We start from the raw sequence: 23,033 nt of genomic DNA, 5'->3' as shown, positions 1-23,033 counted from the left end.
AAGATGAAAATAGTAAATATTAATTTATGTCATATGCTCAATGTAAATTCACTAAGTGACTCATAGCTGAAAACAACATTGTTTTGATTAGAAAATTCATATTCTATCTAAACAACTGCTTTCAATTGTTTCTATATCCTTGTGTTCAATCTGTCAGACACTATCAGTTTATTGTTTTAATATTAATGGTTCCTTTAAATGTATGTATAAGACTATTTTTTAAAATGTATGCCACTGTCATATATAGTTATATAAAATTAAGGATGTATAATATGATAATACTACCTTTAATCGATTTCTAGAATGAGGAACTGAGTGATATAAAGTCAAATAAAACGTCTAAGCATGAAACATGAGCCTTGCAAGAAATTAATCTGTATTCTCTCTCTTTCTCTCTCTCTTATTTTATTTTTATCTCCTGTTCTTTTAGATATTTTATCCTGACTATCCTAGCATATATATACCTACAAAATATTTGATTAAAACTCAATTGCTAATCGTTATGTTAGTGTCTACTTGCTAAGTACTGAGATGATTATGGCTAGGCTGTTTCTTAAATTTTGTGTATTTAATTAGTTTTTGTTAGTAGTAGTAGCAGTAGTAGCAGTGCATGTGTGTGCACAGGGTGACTGTGGTAGTGGGGGTAGAATACTTGTACCCTTTTTTCTGTCCTCTATTTATGTTCTTCAGTCCTTAGTTGTCATTGTAATTCTTCTGAACAGATGCTCTTTTCAGGAATGTTCCTATGGAATTTAGAACCTGACTGAACAGATGCTCTTTTCAGGAATGTTCCTATGGAATTTAGAACCTGACTTTCCATCTTGCAGAGGAAACACATATAGGTATAACATCAGATATAACAGAAATAAATATATATGTAACATAATGTAGAGTATATCTGCCAGATATAAATGTATAATAGTTTTTATTCAGAGACAGAATTAGTTTAAGCAACAACTCTTCCTAAATGAGGAATAGTAATGTGCTTTGGAAAATACGAAGCTAGTTTTGTTACACCTGTGATTTTTCCCTTTTCTATTTCTACTAGATCATGCTATATTATTGGGAAAAAAATATTTTTCTCCTCTAGATTCCATTTCACCTTTTAATTATGTGGTAATTTTGAATGAAGTATTTAATATATTATCTGAATAGCAGCTGTGCTTCATAAAAGAATGAGATGGATACCAAAAATCATCCTACATATGCTGCATAAATAATTCATTATCAGGACTTTAAAAAGCAAAGAAAGTTGCTAGTAAGTTTTTTTGTACTAATTATCAGAAGAACCAATGATTGGAAAAAGCTTTCTAAAAATGTAGGACACCACAACCTAAATCTTTTCTTGGAGATAGTAGCTGGCAAAGCAAATGAATAATTGCAAAGAAAAGTATGCTGGAGGACAATGGAAGAAAGTGGAAAGGTATCATATGAAATAGAACAATTGGAAAGGATGTGTGATTTTAGCATAAAGAAAGGTGAAGAATAGTAACAAAGCTAGAGAAAATGTTGAGACATTCATAGCATCATGGCTAAACAAAGTTAGAAAGCACAGAAAGAAGTGAGAAATGCTAGAGAGGATCTGGGAAAAATTACAGTGATAATTTAATAAAAAATGAAGTGTTTAAAAGTTCCATGTGAACTAAAACATAAGGGAGAACTACATTGCAAATAGCACTTATAAAAATAAGGATTATTTACATTTATTAAAATTGATATATTTTCAATTAAAGAATGTGTATGGGGTTTCTAAAAGTATCATTTATAAAGATCATTAAAACTCTTCAAATATATGTATTGGATTTACTCATGAAGTTGGCAAATTTCAATTCTTTGTTTTTTTTTTCTTTTTTAAAAATTTTAATTCTTTGTGTACTATTATCGATAGATGGTTGTTTTTCTAAGTGATCACAGCTAATCAAGATCAAAAAATTTACTTTCAAAAGGATTTATATGTTTTTAAATGGATTTTTTTATTTAAAAAAAATGACTTTTGGGGCACCAGGGTGATTCAGTAGGTTAAACATCCAACTCTAGATTTTGGCTTAGGTCACAATCTCAGGTTTTTGAGAACAAGCCCTAAGTCGGGCTCTGCATTGGATGAGGAACCTGCTTATGATTCTCTCTCTCTTCCTTTGCTCATTCCCTTCCCTCACCTCTAAACAAAACAAAACAAAACAAAACAGAACAGAACACGCTTTTTATATTGAAATCATTCAATTGAAAGTCATTTGACTTATCAAAGAAAATTTGGTTGGCCTTTCAAGAAGCCTGAGACAAGTATTTTTTTTTTTCTTTCTCAATCTTCATGGATATTTCCAACAGCATGTGAAAACACAGAAGATAACCATTCTTCTTTAATCCTTACTTTGCTGGGTTTGAAATACTTTACATTTTTCTCAATGTTCAAAAAATATCTAGAGAGAGAAGAATGTTGAGAAGAGCATCTTTTTTTTTTTTTTTTTTTCTGAGAAAGTCGAAAATTTGTTGAGGATTTGGTTGATCTTACTCTGATAAAGTATCACAAACACCTAATGGCAGCCAGCAGAAGTTGTGGCCAAGTAAGCAGAAAGAAAAACAAAACAAAAACTTTCTTGAATCTGCCTTGAAACCTCAGTTTTCTAATTGATATATATTTGCATGATCAGATCATCTCACTTGAGATGTCATGAGCAAAGGCATGGATGAAGTATTCTTAGGTTATTTCTGGGTAACTTGTTTAGAACAATTTTATTTTCTTTCTAATAATCTAAAAAATTAATGTAGTATAAGCCAAGCCATGATAAATAGAAATGTAAACTTTGGTGATGAAATTTCATGGCAGTCCCCAGCTATGATGCAGTCATCTGAAGGATCACATAGATGACTAGGATGTATTCAGATTATCATGAAAATGAACACACAAAATGAAATATCCACTCGGAGGATACATAAGTAAAAATAATTAAAGCATTTTATGAAAGTATTTTATCATTTACAAACCGATAAAATATAATGCTCTATAGTCATATTCTTTATGTTCATTTCCTTACTCCCAAATACATCAGAACTTCTTGCCTTATATATCACTTGAAAATGCATCTCCTTTCTTCTTTCTATTTAATTTTAAAAGACTCCAGAGACAAAAAGAAGAAGACAGTGCCTTAAATTTTCAAGAGTAATATTTATTTTTTAAAATAACATTTACCCCTGTGACAGTCATTTGTTGTTTGGGGGTGTGATTGTGTTAGCGGAAAATGAGGCAAATGAGAGCCAAATTGACTGACTTTGTTTGTATATACTTGATCAAATTTGATAGAAAGTGAAAAAAAAAACAAAACATGGAACTTTAGTCTCATGCCTTCCTATTCAGACAATGAGCAGTTTCTGAAGTAAGATTAAAGCCTTTTGAAGAATTATGTATATTAAATACTATGACAATGGGTCCACAGTCACTGTCACCCTTATTTCAGAATTAAGGATAAAATATTTTTGTGCCATATTTTCCCCCCAAATTTCTAAAGAACATCTGCTAAAGTCAGGACTACTTAGTTTGGGGTTTGCTGTTTACTACACTGATTTCTATTAAACATACTTCAAAGGAAAATGAAAACTTCAAAATTAGTAGAGAAGCGATAGATAATTGTACTTGAGAATCAATGCATTTTGGATATTGGTCTCTTATTAAAATCCAGATTCTCATTTAGAGCTGTCAGTGTGGTTTCTATACATGTAACTTGCTGGCAGTGAACTTATGCTACAGAGAGTAAGATTCCCAGGTTGAAAGTTAGCATTTGCAGCTTTGCTCAGGCTTTTTTTTTTTTTCCTCCTCTCTTAACAAGCCATCTGTGTATTCTCATAATTACACCACTAGCAAGTGACATCCTTTAAATTTTGATTACTCATGATTTTGAAATACGCTTAAAATGAAAGTAAAGAGTATAAAGCAAAACTAGACAGAAAACACAGAGAGTAAAAAAAAATGGACATAAAATTTGGGCATAAAATAGCAACAATTACTACAAGTAAATGGGGGGTGGCTGGGGGCTCATTCAGTTAAACGTCGGACTCTTGGTTTCTGAGGTTCACAGGTTGTGATCTCATGTGTAGTGAGATAAAGTCTCACAATGGCTCTGTGCTCAGCTGGTAGTGTTTGAAGATTCTCTCCCTTTGCCCCTCCCTTCACTCACTCGTGCTGTCTCTCTGTCTCTCAAATAAATAAATAAATATTAAAAAAATAAAACCAAATGGAAGACTACAATTGGAAGCATTTATTGGCTAATTTAAATCACACAACGGCAAGTGATTTTATACACATTTGAAGTCAACCTTTTTTTCAAGCTGTCATTTTAACTCTTCAATAAGAATCGAAGATGTGCATAGAATACCTTGTAACAATGTCACTGAAATAATACACATGTATTAAGCACCTACTATGTTGCCTTCACTATTCTAATTTTATATAGATTATTAAATATACTTGTTATAGAAAAGGCAGAACTTGGCTGAGGTACAGCTCACAGTAGATTCTCTGGGTCCACAGACCTATCCATTATTCATTTCCCTGGTTGCCAAATGTATAAACATAATGGAAATAGTTGGGAGTTGGCTGACTTCCTACATTGATCACTTGGTCAATGGTGTAAGGATTTTTGCAATAGGGAAGGCAACGTGGAAGTCTATGACAATTCTCTCACTCTGGTCAGAATATTCAAATATATATATATATTCAGTTCAATATATATATTCAAATATATATATATATATATATATATATATATATATATATATATATTTGAATCCTAGGATGGTGTGTGTGTGTGTGTGTGTATATATAGTATATATATATATATGACAGTAATTATTGCCATCTTTGAATACCAATTGGATGCAGGGTCCATGTTCCCAATCAGGACCTCATTTAATTTAATCATTGTCTGTCCCCCCAGAAAAACAAAATGGATACTAGAAGAAAACAGTGGATTTCAGGAAAATCAACCAAGTAGTAATTCTAATTGCAGTTGCAGTGATAAATATATTATCTTTTCTACAAAAGAATAACATGGCTGCAGGTGCAGGTAAGAGACCATTAATCAAACAAACTTGTTCTCTGATATTCCATGCAGAAGGATAAGAGCAGTTTTCATTAACAAAAGACAGACAATAGGATTTGTTGATAGTCATGCCCAAGGGCTATGTTATTGCCCTATCCTCTGCAAATCATCATCCAAAGGGATGTAAACCATCTGGATGTACTGATGGCACCATGTTAATTAGGCAATAAGTGAAAGTGAAAAGTAGCCTTGGAAGCCTTGTTAAAAAACATGTGCTCTATAGAATAAGAAATAAAAACGAAAAGATTTAGGATAATGTCACATCAGTGAAGTATTTAGAGTTTAGTGGTTTAGGCCATGCCAGGCACTCACTGTTGGTGAGGTTATAGAATTAGGAATATTACACATTGTTGGTGAGAATGAAAAATTGGTGCAACCACCTTGAAAAATGGTTAAAGTTTCTTATAAAGATAAATATGCTTACTGTGTGACATAGGAACTCTCACTGCTAGGTATTCACTCTAGAGAAATGGAAATACATATTTATATAAAGACCTATACACAAATATTTAGAGCAACTCTTTCATAACTATAATAAAATACACTGGAAGTTGCCCAAATGTCCTTCATTGGTGAATGGATAAGCAAACTGATATATCCACAGGCAATATTATGGTTTATAAGAAATCTATATTTGGTCATTCAGATGACCAAAATGTATTTTTTCATATGTATTTGTCTTTGTCCATGGTTCTTGTCTCACAGTTTCTAAAACCCTTGAAATTTCCTATGATAAGGGCCATAAAGGAGTCTTTTGTTTATTAAAGGAGGTGGCTTTGAACACCCCCCACAAAGGCAGAGGCTGATTTTCAAGACCAAACATGTATTTAGAAGATTGGAACTTTCAGTTCTACCTTCTGATCTCTAGGGAGAAGAGTAGGTCTGGAAGTTCAATTCAATCAGCCAATGGCCAACAACTTAGTGAATCATACCTACATAATAAACTCCCCATAAAAATGCAAAAGGACGGGGTTCGGAGAGCTTCCAGGTTGGTAAACATGTGGAGATTAGGAAGATTGATACACTTGGAGAAGGCTAAGTAGCTCCAAGGCTTTCCTCCATACCTTGCCCTGTGTATCTCCTCATTGGCTGTTGAGCCATCATCTTTATCATATCTTTAATACACTGGTAAATGTAAATGTTATCCTGAGTTCTATGAGCTGCTCTAGTAAATTAATTAAATCTAAGGAAGAGGTTGGTGGAAACTCCAATCCGTAGCCAGTCAATCATAAGCACTGGAAAGAGTCGGGAGTGTGTAATCAATGTCTGAAGTGGAGAATGGGGGGACAGTCTTGTAGGACTTAAATTTTGACCTATGGAATCTGATACTATCTCTGGGTAGATAGTGGCCAAATTGGGTTGAATTCTTGGACACCATGCTGGTGTTTAAGAATTGTTTTGTGTGTGTATGGATGGATCCCCCACTCCCTGACTACTGTGTTGGAATTGGTCCAGGAAACTTTAAACAACACACAAGAGAAATTTTCTTGGCATTTAATAAAATAAACTATGCAACAACTTGGGTAATCGCAAAGGCATTTTCCTGAGTTAAGGAAAGCAATTTCAAAACGTTATATACTGTATGATTCCATTTATAGGACACCTCAAAAAGATAAAACTATGGCGATGGAAAATAGATCAGTGGTTGCTAGAGATTATGGATCAGGGAAGTGTGTTGTAAAGAAATACAGCATGAAGGAATTTTGATTGATCAATGGAACTTTTATGTATCCTGACTTTGAGGTCTATTGCACAAATATTAAAATTTATAGAAATATACATCAAAAAAGTCAAATTATCATTTTTAAAATATTTTTATTTGAATAAAAATAATTTCCTTCAATCAGTAAGAATTGAGCACAAACCTGGGCATCCTCTTTGATTTCTAAAGCTAGTGTACTCCACACACAGGGAAACTGTTCTGACCTCTCTACAAAGTGACAAGCAAAACTGCCAGCTGAGTTCCACCTATTCCAGCAAAGCGTGCTGGAGGAAGACTGTGTTGTGATACAAGCAACCAGTCTACTTGAGCTCTATAACCTGGCACAGTTTAAGGTTAGGTGACTTAAAGTATAAAGCACCTAGAAGGTTAGGATATAACCTTCTAGTATGAATGGTAAGGTAACTTGTAAAATGTATGGCAAGCCCCAATAGAAAAATCACGGTGCAAAACCTTAGGCTTACAGAGCTAGGCATTGCTATTTGAGTAGAGCTAAGCACCTCTTAAAAACACTAGTTGGCCTGATATTGGGTTCTGGTAGAGAGGGTGAACTTGACTGGAGGACATCAAATATTCATGCATCCCAAACTGCCTATGATGAACAGGGCTGTCTTAGACCGTAGAGTCATAAAATTGGACTAGCCCAGCAGCACTCAATAGGAAAATAGAAGTGATATATCAGGATCAGGCATGAGCAGCAAGTATTGCATGCCAGCAGTATGGACAAGTAGACCAGACACTTAGGCCATTTATCAAGATTGCATCAGCACTTCTGCCAGTGGTTTGTGAATGGATCAACGTGTGTGTGTGTGTGTGTGTGTGTGTTTAGGTTTGGTATTAGGATACACTGACCTCATAGCATGAGTTAGGAAATATTTCCTCTTCTATTTTCTGGAAGTGTTTCTACAGAAGTGCGATCTTTTCTTCCTTAACTATTTGGTAAAATCTACTAGTAAAAGAATCTTGGCTCCAAGTTTTCTTTTTCAGAAAGCTTTTGAACTACACATGTAATTTCTGTAAGGAACATGAACAATTCAGATTATTTAATTATTCTTGGGTTCGTTCTGTTAGTGTGTCACTTTCAAGGAATTGGTCCCTCTGTTCTACGTGGATAAAAAGTCGCTCACAACATATTTCTATACTATTAATATCCGGGGAAGCAGTAGTGATGCGATGCCTTTTGTTTTATTCCTAATGTTGGCATTTTTGGTTTTCCTTTCTTTGTTAGCATGGAAAGAGATTTTCAGTAATTTACATACACTTGAATTACAAAGTTTTTTGGGATTTTTCAGGCAAAAATGTTAAATTTAACTATAAAGTGGACATCAAAGAAATGTCATTTCCTTAACTGTGGTAAAAGATGAGTAAATAAAATTACATCTTTTTTTTTGTGTGACTGCCTAAATACAAATTAATGGAATGTTTTTTATGATTAGAGGTGTCTTCTCTCCTAACAGTTTTCAAGTTTTATCTTAGGTGTAATGCATGTTGGGGTGTCCCAACTTAATATATTACATGACTAGAACATCACTCTGACCATACAGGCAGAACAAGTGCCTGTTTTCTCATAAATTCAATGGCGAATGTATGGAAATATCCCAGGAATGAAATGCTCTGACAAATCTCAACTCACTAGCTGATTGTAGTGAAGGGAGTTCTGTGGCTTTGGATGCTAAGTATAATGCCAGTTGTCTGCTATGTTCAGATTAGATTTCCACAGCATTTTATTTCTTCTTGGAAAATGTGGTTTCTATATCAATATCATGAATTTGTCCTTCATCTGAATTCTTGCATCCTTGGGCTCTGTGAGATTTGTGTCTCCTTTTTAACATCTGTCTACTCATATCCTTGTGGGCATGCCCTAATTCAAACCTCTTACTTTCAAATTGCATGCTAATGTAAACCATATCAATCAGCCTCTATTGTTCCCCTGGTGACTCTGCTTACATTTTCAGGTCATACGTGTACAACCACACTTTAATTATCAATTTAGTTGCCACTGGCCTGTCTCATAAGGCCTGTTTCTTCTGTGTTTAGGGCAAGGATTGACTGACAGGAAGATCAATGGGAAATAGTAAATCAATTCCGTAGTCTTTGTAAAATGCCCTTACTTAGGATTGGAAGCATATTTTCTAACGACTCTCACTAAAAGAAAGTCTTATTATTAGAAATAAATCACAGTGATTTTTTCCATTATTTTTTATTTTGAAATATATGCCTAAAATTGCAATAGGTGGAATCTTTGCTCTGTTCCCCCAACTCCCAGAATCTTGTTTCCTGTCCCCTCCCTTTCTCTCCCCTCTCTTGTCCTCCTTACTCTCTCTAAAGGGTGAAATGAGATAGTTATTCTTTTTAAACAAAATGGAAAATATATGATTATGGTTATTAACACAGCATTTCTTTTCTTTTTATTTCAAATCAAAACTATACATTCAAGATTTTGAGATAATATAGAACTTTATGGTAATTTAAAAATATAGGCTATGGCAATAAATATTTTGTACATAGATTCCATTTATACGGGTAAACGGCCAAGATGATGGTTTACAGTTATTTATCTGGTGATTACTTGTATTTAAATCTGATTTGAATATACAACAAAAATAAACAACCTCTTGATACCTTAAAAACTCAAAGTTTTAAAAGTCCTTTATGGTTATTATGAGATCATATTTTTAGTTACTCACCTATTCACATTCAATTCTTAAATGCAAAGAGAATAAATTTTTTTCTCATAGAGAAATTAATCAATATCCCAAATTTTTATGGAAAAAGTTCTATGACATATGCCTTAAGTCTTGCAAATAAAGAAAACAGGTGTTGGGGGGGGTTGCTTTTGTTTTTTTGTCTCAACTGTATAAAATGAACAGAACAATCTGACTGGCTGGAGCTCGATGTTTTGATTACTTCCCTTTCACTCTGTTGATGAAGGAGAGATTCCTGTCCTAGAATTAGGGGATGGCCAAACATATGACACCCAGCTCTGGTCAGAGGAGATTGACAGCAGTCCACCCATTCTCACAGCCCAGGGTGGAGGACACTGTCTACCATGAACTCTGGAACAGAGTGAACAAGCAGGAGCTGTGGGAGCACAGGAACAAGAGTGAGGTGATTTCTGGTTCCCACAGGAAGATGCCGTGCCTTTGAATAATTCAGCAGTCTGGCTGGAAACCAAAGCCTGCTATTCAGCAGTCAGCAGGTGTCATGCCTGATGCCCTTCATGAGAAGGGTTATTTGGCTGGAGGTCCTTATCCACGAGAGTTCAGTGGGAGAGGGGAGCATGTGCTCTGCCATTCAAGGCTCTCCAGGTTGCAGATGTCAAGGCAAGAGATCATACTGAATCTTGATTTCCAACCTTCACCACAACTTGTCATATGGAGAGAGATAAGGGAAATTTGACTTTTTTACTGAAAATATGTGATTTGTTTTCTTTTCAAAATCATATCAGGTCCCTTCTTAATTGAAAATTTAGTAAATAGTAAAGATATGCCTCTTGCTGTCTCACTTTTTCCAACATTGGATATTTGTTAAAAAAATGTATCTGTGTATCTTTTTAAGCTTAACAACATACACTTTCTGGGGCTTCCCCTTATTAATCCCGTTTAGCCATCAGTTGTATATTTAAATAAATACAAAGATCACAATTTTTTTTTTTTACCAGTGCTGGCATATTAAGCAATTCTTTATTTTGATTATGACTTTTTGTCTGGATAGCATCACTGAGTTGTGTTGTGTTGTGTTGTGTTGTGTTGTGTTTTCTTCCAAGAAATTTTCTGGGTGCTGTCATTCCTCAACTCCCCATATGCTTCAGCCTGTCTTACTTTGTCATCATATGTTCACGTGCACATTTTCCCATAGACATTAATTTTTCCCACCTCCTTTCTTGCAATACGTTTTGCCATCAAGAAATCATTTGCGTTTATTTTTCTCAGCAACAGATGGCATTTTTCTCAGCAGTGGATGTCTTGAGGCTGCTCACCTCACTGGATCCAAACTGGCAGGGTTCTGGGCCTGTGGGAGGGCTGTCATTCCTGTTTTTCCTTCCTTTCTTTCTTATGTGAGGGGGGGGGGCTTGAGTCGGGAGGTATGTGCTGGGGTATGTTGAGGGATGGTCAGGATGGATTCGTGATGATGGAGTGGAGGGGGAGGGAGAGGTGATGGTCTTCTTTCTTTTTTTTCTTTCTTCTCTTTCTTTTTTCTTTCTTCTTCTTTCTTTCTTTCTTTCTTTCTTTCTTTCTTCTTTTCTTTCTTTCTTTCTTTCTTCTTTCCTTCTTTCTCTCTCTTTCCCTCCCTCCCTCCCTTCCTTTTGTTTTTATATAAAGAAAGTGTTTGGTTTTCTTTCTTGATTTACCCATTCTTACACATCTACTTGAGTTTTTAGACCTTGTTTTCATTATTGCCCACCCAAAAAACCTTTTTTACACCTCTTCTACCTCAATCTCCCTCCAATACAGAATTCTAATACTACAGATACAGTGTGTTTAAATCATAATGGTAAATTTTTTCCTACCCCAAGAACTAATTTTCACCCCCTTGAAAATGATATTGTTTCACTGAAAATGCATTGTCTACTTTGTTACAGAGCAAGAAATCCAGAACCCTCCTGAGAAAGGAAGAATTAGTTAACGTTTAATATATTAAAAAAACAATGATATATTATGATTCTATTTGTATTAAGTTCAAAAATCCCTACTCCTTCCACCCCCAGGAAAAAGATTAAAAAAAAAAAAAAAACAACTTTTATTCAACTATCTGAACAAAATAAGAAAGTCTTTAAAAAAATAAAAAGGAAGGGTAGCCTGGGTGGCTCAGAGGTTTAGTGCAGGCCTTTGGCCCAGGGACATGATCCTGGAAACCCGGGATCGAGTCTCACATCGGGCTCCCTGCATGGAGCCTGTGTCTCTACCTCTCTCTCTCACTCTCTCTCTCTGTCTCTCATGAATAAATAAATAAAATCTTTAAAAAAATAAATAAACGAATAAAAAAGAAAAAGAAACAAAATTCAATAAAGGGCAGTGGAAAAGGGAAGGAATGTGAGATATTTGTAGCCAAGCAGATAGTTTCGAAACTACCAGTAATGTTCTATTTCTTCATCTGCAGATAGTTACATGTTGTTCATTTCATTATCAATCTTTATGTCATCTAGGCAGCTGCAATGTCAAACAGGGAGTCCCACGTTCACTCTATAACTGACTTCAGTGTGGCCTCTGCCTCCTTCATTCTGCTGTGTTTGCTTCATTTCAGATTGTTATTCAGCTGCTGTGCACACTACACCCTTACCATTTGCTAAGCCACAAAGCAACTCCCATTCTGGTGCATTTTTGCCACCCTGAGCTTTTGAGTTCCTTCTCACCATGTGGCTGTCCTACCTCCTCTCTCAAGATACCAGATCCCTTCCAGATCTAGCACTTAAAGGGTTAATACTTGGCATAAGACGTGGTCTTCTTGACCCTGTTCGGGACTAGAACAATGTCTATTCTGATCAACTGGTAATATGGCTAGTCTGGTTGCTAATTATACTGAATATTATTTCTGCATATATCCATGTCACCAGCTGTGTCCATGATGCCAAATTTATAGGTCATTTTGTTCCCCCTCCTCAACCTTCCCTTACAATAGTATCACAAGTGGCTTCCCCCTCTGTCTGGAGGGTCTCTGCCTTCCAAACTCTATTACACCACATCCTTCTGAGTTTCCTCGGAGACTTTCAGTAGCTTCTCTTTTTCTTGATCTCCAAACTTTGAGTTCCCTCATGACATACATTAATATTATTAACTATTTATCTGCCATTCATAATATATATAACAGCTACATTTCCTTTCATTCATACATACAGTATTCATGAAACAAGTATTTATAAGCTGCACCAGGTGCTGAACTAGACAAAATTGTCACTGCTCCTTTCAGTCTGAGGATACCGTAAGGAAGAAGGACAAATAACAATAACATAAAAATTGTAATGGTTACTGTAAAGGAGAAGATCTGGATTCTGTGAAAGGTGTGAATTGAAAGAGACAATTTTAGGTAGGAGTCAATAATGAACTCAATTTTAAGTTATTTTCGAACTCAATATTTTACTTAATTCATTTCTACATGCATATGCTCTGACATTTATAGTTGTGACATAACCAATGCATTACATGATCATATGTGGATTTTTTTAATACTTATGTAGTCAGCTTTTTTAAGATTTTATTTATTTACTTGAAAGAGAGAGAGAGTGTGTGTGTGTGTGTGCGTGCGTGCACGTGAGGCGGGGAGGGGCAGAAGGCTGGGGAGAGAGAATGGAGCCTAACATGTGGCTCGAACTCTCAGCCCTGAGATCAAGACCTGAGGCAAGGTCGAATTTGATGCTTAATTGACTCAATCACCCAGGTGCCCCAAATTTATGTAGTCTTTTTAAAACATTTAGTTTTCATTAGTTTCTTCCTGCTATTCTCCTTCATCTATGACCTAGTATATCCTTTCACATTTCTGTTTGTGCCTTTACAATATATACACTTATGTATCACTGCTTTTATTTATTTAATTTATTATTATTTTGGGGGGGAGATGGAGGAAGGGGCAGAGAGAGAGAGAATCTTAAGCAGGCTCCATGCCCAGTGCAGATTCCAAGGGGTGCTGGATCTCACAACCCTAAAATCAGGATTGAGCCAAAATCAAGAGTCACACACTTTTTTTTTCAAGATTTTTTTTTAAGATTTTATTTATTCATTCATAGAGACACAGCTAGAGAGAGAGGCAGAGAGACACAGACAGAGGGAGGAGCAGGCTCCATGCAGGGAGCCTGATGTGGGACTCGATCCCGGGTCTCCAGGATCACGCCCTGAGCTGCAGGCAGCACTAAACCACTGCGCCACCGGGGCTGCCGAAGAGTCACACACTTAACCAACTGAACTGCCCAGGCGCCTCTCTATCACTGCTTTTAAAAAATATTTATCATATTATTTTCACTTGTCTAAATCTTGTTTAAAAAATAACTTGGAAAAACCTCTCTAACTTAAATGGCATAATTCTAACCTATTCATTTTAAAGAATGTGCAATATTCCGTGGGGTGAAAAAAACCCTGTTGATGAGCACAAACTTTCAGTTTTTGTGAATAAGAAAAAATGCTGTATCAAACATATTTATAATCAAGCTTATGTAATAGTGCTTTTATTTTGAGATCTATTGCAGAAGCTCTTGATGAATCAATGTGTACATGTCTTTGTGATTTAAATAGATTTGGCCAATGTCCCTTATGAAAGAGCTGGGACATGACATGTGTTCTCCAGTAGGATAACAATCCCTGAACATCTTTAAGAAAAATCTTTACTGGCCTTTTTTAGTCTATTTTGTCCCAGATTAATAAGACACCTAATGTTGTCACACTACAATGGCATTAAAAGAAACCATCCATATTTACAAGAATGAAATGTGAGAATTCCTTTTTGTGTCTCTGACATTTGTCTATTCTGTAAATAACACAACATGCTATTTCTCCAGATGAATTGATTCATAGTCTCCTTTACCCATGGTTTTGGAGGGGGTAGGCATTTACATTTGTATGATGAGTGTATGTTAAAACGGGCCATACATGTTGATAAACAATTTCTGTCATTTCAGCTGCCACCAAGGAAAAGAAGAGATGTTCGTAGAAGCAAGATAGAGAAATCAAATGATTTTCCACAATTGTCTTTATTCCTGTGCTTGCTAAGCACCTCAAATCAGAACAAAAACCTTTCCTAAAATAATAAAGCTAATTTTCCAAACTTTTGGTGGCTGAGAGAAAAGGTCAGCTTCTTTTCTAATGCAGATTCCATAGTAGCCAGAATTAAAGAAAATGCTTTTTTATGACCTAGACATATGGTATAGATTAGAAAATGGATAGAAGTATGTTCTGATTGGCTGGCTAATATTCTAATGAGATAGATTAATCAATGTAAACCACACAGCTCAGTTAAAACTGCCTTTCAAATTGCCAATTTCATTTTCTTCCAGCAGAGAAAATGCCAATCTTTTCCTATGTAGTAAAATCGTCTTGTTATAACAACGAAGAAACTCCAGAGTTACTGTTATTGTGGAACATCTGGTAACTACAAGATGTGGCTCCTCAGAGAAAACCACATCGCTGGAAAATAAGAACTTGCTCAGCCTAGTCGTATTTCATGTTTTGTTATACTCTAGAGTATGGCTGCCTCATAATACAGTAATCACTTTCCTTAGGCACCATAAATGAAACCACAGATGCTACAATTTGCTCTAATTGGAGCAGCTTACTATAAATAAATAATCAAAATAACAATATATGCATAAAATATATGCAAGTTTTAAAGGCTGGATTGAAAAAAATTACAAAATGATTACCTAAATACCATGCCTATCAAATTTATTCTTTAAGAAATAGGGAGATAGACTGGATTTTTGACCTGAATCTCATTATTTTTCAAACTATATAATTTATTTCGAAATTTATCCCAACAATGAAATTACAACAGATCTGGAAGTGTAGCAACCTCTTTTATGTGACTGTCAGCTGAGTAACTTATCACATCTGTCTGATTTATCACATATCAAATTTATAATTTGACTTCACAACAATTTAATGGTTTGCCATGTTTCTATTTTATATATGTGTTAAACTTATTCCTGGATATGGTATTGTCTTCTATACCTACATACATTTCTTTTTTTGTATTGATTTTGTACTCCTAACAACTAATCAAATTTTATTTTGTTGAGCTAAACATTACAACAGATAAATAAAATTGATCCTGTATTTTGTTTAGAAAGTTCTTCTAGAGCTTAAAATAAATATTTTTTTTCATTCTTTGCTCACATAACCTGTCAGTTTGTTTAGAAGCATAAAGGCAATAAGAGTAAATAGTAAGCAGCTCAGATATCATGTATCAATGATGAGTTAAGTTTTTGTGTGTGAGAAAAACTTGGTGTTTGAAAATATTTAGGTTAGAGATAATACCTAATTTGCTTAAATCTAGAATCTTTTAGAATAATAACATTTGAGATCTAAAAAGCTCAAATACCACTTGAGAAGTTCTTAAAAATATAATTAGGGTTTTCAATGTAATGAGATAAACTTTCCCTTGGCTGGAATGCATGAAGAAATGTCCAAGACTTAGAGTAGCAATAAAATGACAACAGAAATTTTTGTTGTGGTGGTCGTTGCTGTTTTTGATTTCCATTATCAGCAGATTTTTTTTTCACTTGCATGTTTGGCCATCAACATACAAACAAGTGTGAATATATTGTATATATCATATATATGTATAATTGGTAAATATTTGACACCAGTACTTAATAAGCATTATATATATAATATATATATAATATAAATATATATATATTTGTCACCTCTAAGCCTTATGTTGTGCTTATGTGCTTGTTTTGTTTTCCTTTTTTTTTTTTTTTTTTTTTAGGTAAATAATTTTGAGAGGCTAAGCCTTAAAGAATAGTAAAACATATCTTCAATGCGTTTCCAAGGGCCTAAAAATTGTAAGAACTATTGTGAATGCAACATAGTTAGTCTATCATTTTCTCTGTTGTTTATTGATTGGTAACCTCAGCCCTATGGTTATGTTTATACAAAATTATAGTTAAGAAATAAACTTGAATAGCTTTAAATTTTGGAAAAACACTATGCATTGATGGTTTTACAAAATATACACACAAATTAAAAAAATAACTTTCCACAAAGTCTATTAGGCACTGTTCCCAGAATTAACACATGTCTACTACTTTCTAATTTATTCTGTACTAAAAGTTTTCTATATTCCAAAGGACAAATAACCAATTGGTCATTTGGATGTACCCCCAGTTGTGTTATTGTTTTATTATCTGTGTGAAACACAGTAACTAGGAGTACCTGGGTGGCTCAGTGGATGAGCTTCTGCCTTGGGCTCAGGTGGTGATCCTGGGGTCCTGAGTTCCAGTCCTACATCGGGATCCCTGCAGGAAGCCTGCTTCTCCCTCTGCATATGTCTCTGCCTCTCTGTGTGTCTTTCATGAATAAATAAATAAAATCTTAAAAAAAAAGAAACACAGTAACTAAAGCTTATTTTGATTTTTTTTTTCTGCATTTTGACTGTGGGTAGCTAAATCACACAAGCTAAATAACCTTTGAGATATTGTGGATAGAAAAGTGATTTAATCTTTGATTTTCTAAAAAAAAAATCTGAAACAAATTAATATACTTACTCATTTTAATTTTCAAAAAAAATTGCCTTATTTTTTTCACTTTTACATCTTATTAAACCTAAATTAAATAAAATATTTGAAGATCTACAAAATCCAGCATACACTCTGATTCAGTTCCAATTAAAACAGTGTTCTCTTTATGCATGGAAGAAAAGAGTGTGTTCATCTTAGTTACTTATCCATTAAGATTTGGTCTGTGTCATTAAGACTCCTTCAAAGCAAGGGTGTAATTCTTTCAACTGATGAAGCAGATGTCGCATTAAAAGAATGTGAAATTTGTGTCATTTTATTGACTCAGAGCTTATGAAGATTCAGCGAGTTATTGTATTGCTCACAAATGTCTTCTTTCTGCAGTTATGACAGACATAAATTAGCAAGGCCAGGACAAAGTAGAGCAAGTCATGATCATTTTAAATTAAAACATCCTAAATATTTCTGTACTAAAAATTTCCAGCTACAATCCAGTGGAAAGATTTTGTGCTTGAAAGGTGACATCTGATTGTGACGAGAATATAGATTATGTACAATTTACTCTCTAGGGCCCAATCTGCCTTTCCTACCATCTGATTAGTATAGACAGGTATTCAAGGAGGGGAAAAATGCAAAGTGAGCTTTATTTAAGTTTTAATGAAATCATTTGCTCCTCCTAGCAGTTTTCTATCATATTAGCAATGTTTCTTCATAATGCATGAATATTAAATTTATCTAATACAGTACAAAATTATCTTATTAAGAACTCACATCTTATAATAGTGGGAAAGAGGACTAATGCAATATTGCACTAATTCAATTTCATCAAAGTTACTGATACAGAAAAGCAGCTCATTTTCCTACATAGATGTCAAAAATATTTACAATGCTTCATTTCTAAGAATGTCTTCTATAAAACCAAAATTATTATTCTAGCCCATTGTATAATAGACTGAGGACTTAGCTGTAGTCGAGCAAGATAGGCTAGTCCAGACTTGGCTCTGATTAAGAGGGTAACTGTTTATTTAATGATCTGACGAATATATAAAAGGGAGACAAATATGTAGACTGCAGAGTAACATCAAATTATTCAATGTACAATTCACAATGGGTTTGGAATATTTGGAAATGGAAAAGTTTGCTACCTCAGGGAATAAGAGAAATGAAACATTAGAATTCCAAAGACAAATTTGTTTTATAATCGCACTGGAGATACAGCTGGAAAAATAGAGGTCATGGATATATGCATGTTCTTATTACTACAAGAATGCACATTTCTCAACTAGTCCTCACATTTACTCTATTTCTGTGTTTAGTTGGATAGTCTGCGTAAAGGATTCCCTACATGCACTTTGTCACCAGTTTACAATGTTATTTATGCTAAATGAAAAGGTCTTATTCAACCCAAAGTAAATGCCTTTCCCTCATTCAAAATTCTGCTACAAACTTTATCTCTTCTCCTATGTAGTTATAGTCTTTACAGAAGAATGGAGGCCCTAATGTATTGACTTGGTAGCCAATGTGTTCTGTAAACATTGAGCTCTCAACAAAACAAAGGTAAAGGGTTAATATACCTTGATCGTGGAAATAATATGATTTAACTATGAAAGTATTATCTATAAATACACCAAGGATAACATAAATTTAGAATTAAATCAGACCGACTTTACCAACAAGTAAGATAATTATGTAAGTTATACTTTACCTGTCTTGACTACCATAGTTGAAGGTGTATCAAATGTCTCAATGTTCTTTATTATATATTTTAGCAATTTACCCCCTTCCATTTCTCCAACTTTACATCAGCTTGAACTTTCTTTAATTTTTCTCTTCATAACTAAAGGTTGGTTTAAATGTTATCCTCTTTTTATTTTTTAAGGTTTTATTTATTTATTTGAGAGACAGCACAAGTGAAGGGGAGAGGCAGAGGGAGAGGGAGAAGCAGACTCTCTGCCAAGGAGGGAGCCTCACAAGATTAAAAAAAAAAAAAGATGCAACTTGTAAGTTGAAGGGTATGATGGATGGGAGTGGAGTGGATGGATAAGATTAAAGGAGCAGGGAGGAGACTTCTCTTTTTAAGGAAGTTAGGATAGAACATTATTTTACAGTTACTGCATCAAGATATTTAGGGAACAAAAGCAATTATGGTAAATTATGTTAATTATGTAATATGTTTTATTAAACTTATGTGTTTATTTTATATAAGTTATATATTTGTCTAGTCTCCAGCCAGATTGTGTTTGAGGGCAGAAGCAGGCATGTATGTGTACTTTGTACTCCTTAGAATTGTGATTTATTCATGATTAACAAAGAAATTTTTTTGAAGATTTTATTTATTTATTCATGGGAGACACAGAGGGAGGGGTAGAGACACAGGCAGAGGGAGAAACAGGCTCCTCGAGGCAGCCCCATTGGGACTTGATCTGGAGACTCCAGGATCATGCCCTTAGCCAAAGGCAGACGCTCAACCACTGAGCCACCCAGGTGTCCCTACAAGTTGTATCTTAATGGTGAATCTTTTTTTTTTTTTTCATTATTTCAGCCCACTTATTGAAGTTTTGATTGAATGATTACTGTTGTAGGAAAAAAACAACCACTAGCTGTGAACAAAAGATGTGAATCTGCCACAATTTATTCACTCCATTTACTGTTGATAGTATTTTACATTATTTACATATTTGGCTATTATAGGCAAGTCATTTTGGACATTTATTACTTGTCTACCAGGGCACACATGTACAATTTTTCTCTATGATAAATATGCAACATCAGAACTGCAGAGACATGTGTCTCAGACACAAAAGAGTATGTGCAATTTTAATAGGTTGTGTTAGATTCTTTAAAAAAAAAAAAGATACTATTTATTTTAGAGAAAGTGAGCAGGAGGAGATGCAGACGGAGGAAAACCTCAAGATGATTCCAAGCTGAGCCCAGAGCCCAAGTGGGCGTACAATCTCATGATCCTGAGTCATGACCTGAGCCACATAACTGACTGAGCCAGGTGCCCAGGTTATGTTAACTTACTTTCTAAAATAGTACTAAGTTTTACTCTCACCCAGAGTACAAACTTGCCTGTTGCTTTACCTAGTGTTTTTAGACTTTAACTTTTTATCAACTGAATGGATGTTTTTATGTATCTTACTGATTGTTGATAAAATATTGAGTATTTATTTCCATTTAGCTATTATTTACTATCTTTCCATATAGTTAGTTGTATTTTCCAGAAAGACCTTGCACTCCTTTTGGTTCTTGATTCAACTGGGGTTTAGACAGGAAACAGGAATACCCTATCTTAAAAATAAATAGATTTAACATAAGGAGTTAGATACTTACAAAATTGTCTTATGGGCTGGAGGATTAAATTTTAAGAAAGGCCTTTACTGCACCTGCGGTTCAGAATATCGGGAAGTTGCTGCTGCTGCTGTTACCAAAGGAAAGGTACAATAGGCAAATGCTGAAATAAACTTATAGGCCAAATATGGAGCTGCTCCTGCCCTAGGTGCCACATCAGCAAATGGATTAATGTTCCTGTCCCTGTAAGTACTCTACTTGACCAGAAACACAGCTACGCTTCTCTATGGCAAATAAAGAAGACATGACTTTGTTTCTGGTGAAATAATTGGCCCCTAATGGATAGCTTTCTAATCTATCCATAGGCCCTACCAGCCTAATATTAATAATAAACCTTTGGGCACCTGGGTGGCTCAGTTTGTTAAGTATCTGACTTAGGCTCAGGTCATGATCTCAGGGCACTGGGATCAAGCCCCACATTGGGCTCCCTGCTCAGTGGGGAGTCTGATTGTCCCTCTGTCCCCTCCCCTGCTCATTCTCTCTCTCTCTCAAATAAGAAATAAAATCTTTTAAAAAGAATAATAATAAGCTTCTTGTTAGATGCCTATATTACCTTTTAGTTTCTGTCTCTCATTAGGACCCTGCTCATAGATTTAAAAACAATAAAATAAAAAACCTTGAGATATGCTGTTAAGGGAGATTCTGGCCCAATAAATATTACAAATAACACAGACAACTGACTTTTCCTTGCTGCAATAGGTAAAGGATATCTAATCCAGCAAGAAGAGTTCGCACAGTAGAATATTAGTTAGCCTTAAAAAAGGAAGGAACTCTGACTCATGCTGCAACATGGGTGAGCACTGAAGACATCAACCCCGTGAAAGAAGTGAGACACAGAAGGACAAATACCAGGTGTCTCCATCTCTATTCTAGAAAGCTGTTATAGGCAAATTCAAGGAGACACAAGGTAAATAGGCATCAGGGGCTGGAAGGTGGGGTGAAGGGAGTTAGTTTTTAATGGGTACCTTAAGTACTTTTATTAAACCATATCAAAAACAATATGTGAAAGTGTAAAGAAGCTTGTTTCCATCTGGGTAAATCTCTCATTTTCACCAAGGGTGATAAAAATGAAATGATAAAAGTAGAAAAAGCTGGTAGTGATTGCATAGAAAACAAGACTGTTTGAACAAATGTCCACGCAACAATGTGATATGCAACAAGTTGGTTTTTTCTTGGTGTGGGTTGGGGATGTTTTACTTGAAATTTGTTTTTAATCCTTTTACTAAAAATGGCTGCTCTGTTTGTTGCACTCAATAAAAGATGTTTTAGCCTGAAAACAGAACTATTTTACCATAATACTCAGTTTCTTTTCATAAACTGAGAAAATAAAGAGATGTCAGAGATGCCAAAAAAAAAAAATATTACAAATATATTTAAAGAAATAATCTGTAAACAAAATGAACATGTAGGTTTTTTTGTATATTTTTTAATTAGAGTTTGATTTACCAACATATAACACCCAGTGCTCATCCCATCAAGTGCCCCTCTCAGTGCCCATCACCATCACCCCATCCCCCTAACCACCTCCCCTTCCACTACCCCTTGTTCATTTCCTAGGTTAGGAGTCTCTCATGTTTTGTCATCCTCACTGATATCTCCCACTCATTTTCTCTCCTTTCCTCTGTAGTTCATTTCACTATTTCTTATATTCCCTGAATGAAAAAGATTCTATTTATTTATTCATGAGAGACACATAGACAGAGGGAGAAGCAGGCTCCATGCAGGGAGCCCGATGTGGGACTCAATCCCAGGACTCCGGGATCACACCCTGAGCCAAAGGCAAATGCTCAACTGCTGAGCCACCCTAGCGTCCCATCATGTAGGTTTTGCATGCAACTTGGTAATTTGGAACATAGAAAACAGTATAAGGAATAAGGTCCCTGATATTGTGGGCACTGCATAACATATAGAAAAGTTGAATCACCATGTTGTATACCTGAAACTAATGTAACATCATGTATCAACTCTATTCAAATTAAAAAAAAATAAATAAATACATAGTAGAGGGACCAAGATGGTATAATGCTAGGTTGGTCAGAGAAAGACAAATGCCATATGATTTCACTCATATGTGGAATTTAATAGGACAAATGGGCAAAGAAATAGAGACAAAAAATGGACTTTTACAGAGAATAAACTTGTTGCCAGAAGGAAGGTGGGGGTATGTGCAAAATAGATAAAGAGATTAAGAGCTCACTCATCTTGATGAGCACTCAGTAATGTATAAAATTGTTGAATCATTATATTATATACTTGAAATTAAAATAACATTGTATATTAATTATACTTCAGTTAAAAAACTCAAGGCCATATTACTCTACATTTATACTTGATTCCTTTAGCCTTATTATATCAATTATTTTGAACTTCATCTAATTCTCTGGGCTATGAGTTTATTCCCACCAGTCAAAATTTTTTTAAAGATTTTATTGATTTATTCATGAGAGACACAGAGAGAGAGAGAGAGGAAGAGACACAGGCAGAGGGAGAAGCAGGCTCCATGCAGGGAGCCTGACATGGGACTCGATCCCGGGTCTCCAGGATCATGCCCTGGGCTGAAGGCAGGTGCTTAACAGCTGAGCCACTGAGGGATCCCCCTTACCAGTCAAAATTCTAACAATAATTTTAGCTCCATTTAAATGTTACAGTAGATGGGACATTTATGTAACAATAGTCATAGATATAAAGGTGGTGTACTTGACAA

The 23,033-nt window shown here is 34.9% G+C and overlaps 2 long non-coding RNA genes across 2 annotated transcripts in view; one reads left to right on the top strand and one right to left on the bottom strand.

Annotated features, from left to right (window-relative positions):
- The window catches only part of LOC111091776, a 140,413-nt gene extending 139,686 nt beyond the window's left edge, over positions 1 to 727 (bottom strand). Inside the window, exon 1 of the long non-coding RNA XR_005376020.1 lies at positions 659 to 727. This is a non-coding gene — a long non-coding RNA (uncharacterized LOC111091776). The remainder of the gene's footprint in view (positions 1 to 658) is intronic.
- A 4,198-nt stretch (positions 728 to 4,925) lies between these two features.
- LOC111091781 lies at positions 4,926 to 14,568 on the top strand. The gene is made up of 2 exons (XR_005376019.1): positions 4,926 to 5,057; positions 14,420 to 14,568. It is a non-coding gene; the product is annotated as an uncharacterized LOC111091781 (long non-coding RNA).
- The last annotated feature ends 8,465 nt before the right edge of the window (positions 14,569 to 23,033 follow it).

This window comes from Canis lupus, chromosome 22 (genome assembly GCF_011100685.1).
Source record: "Canis lupus familiaris isolate Mischka breed German Shepherd chromosome 22, alternate assembly UU_Cfam_GSD_1.0, whole genome shotgun sequence".
NCBI classification, from domain to species: Eukaryota; Metazoa; Chordata; class Mammalia; order Carnivora; family Canidae; genus Canis; species Canis lupus.
This window is presented reverse-complemented; position numbering and strand designations above follow the sequence as displayed.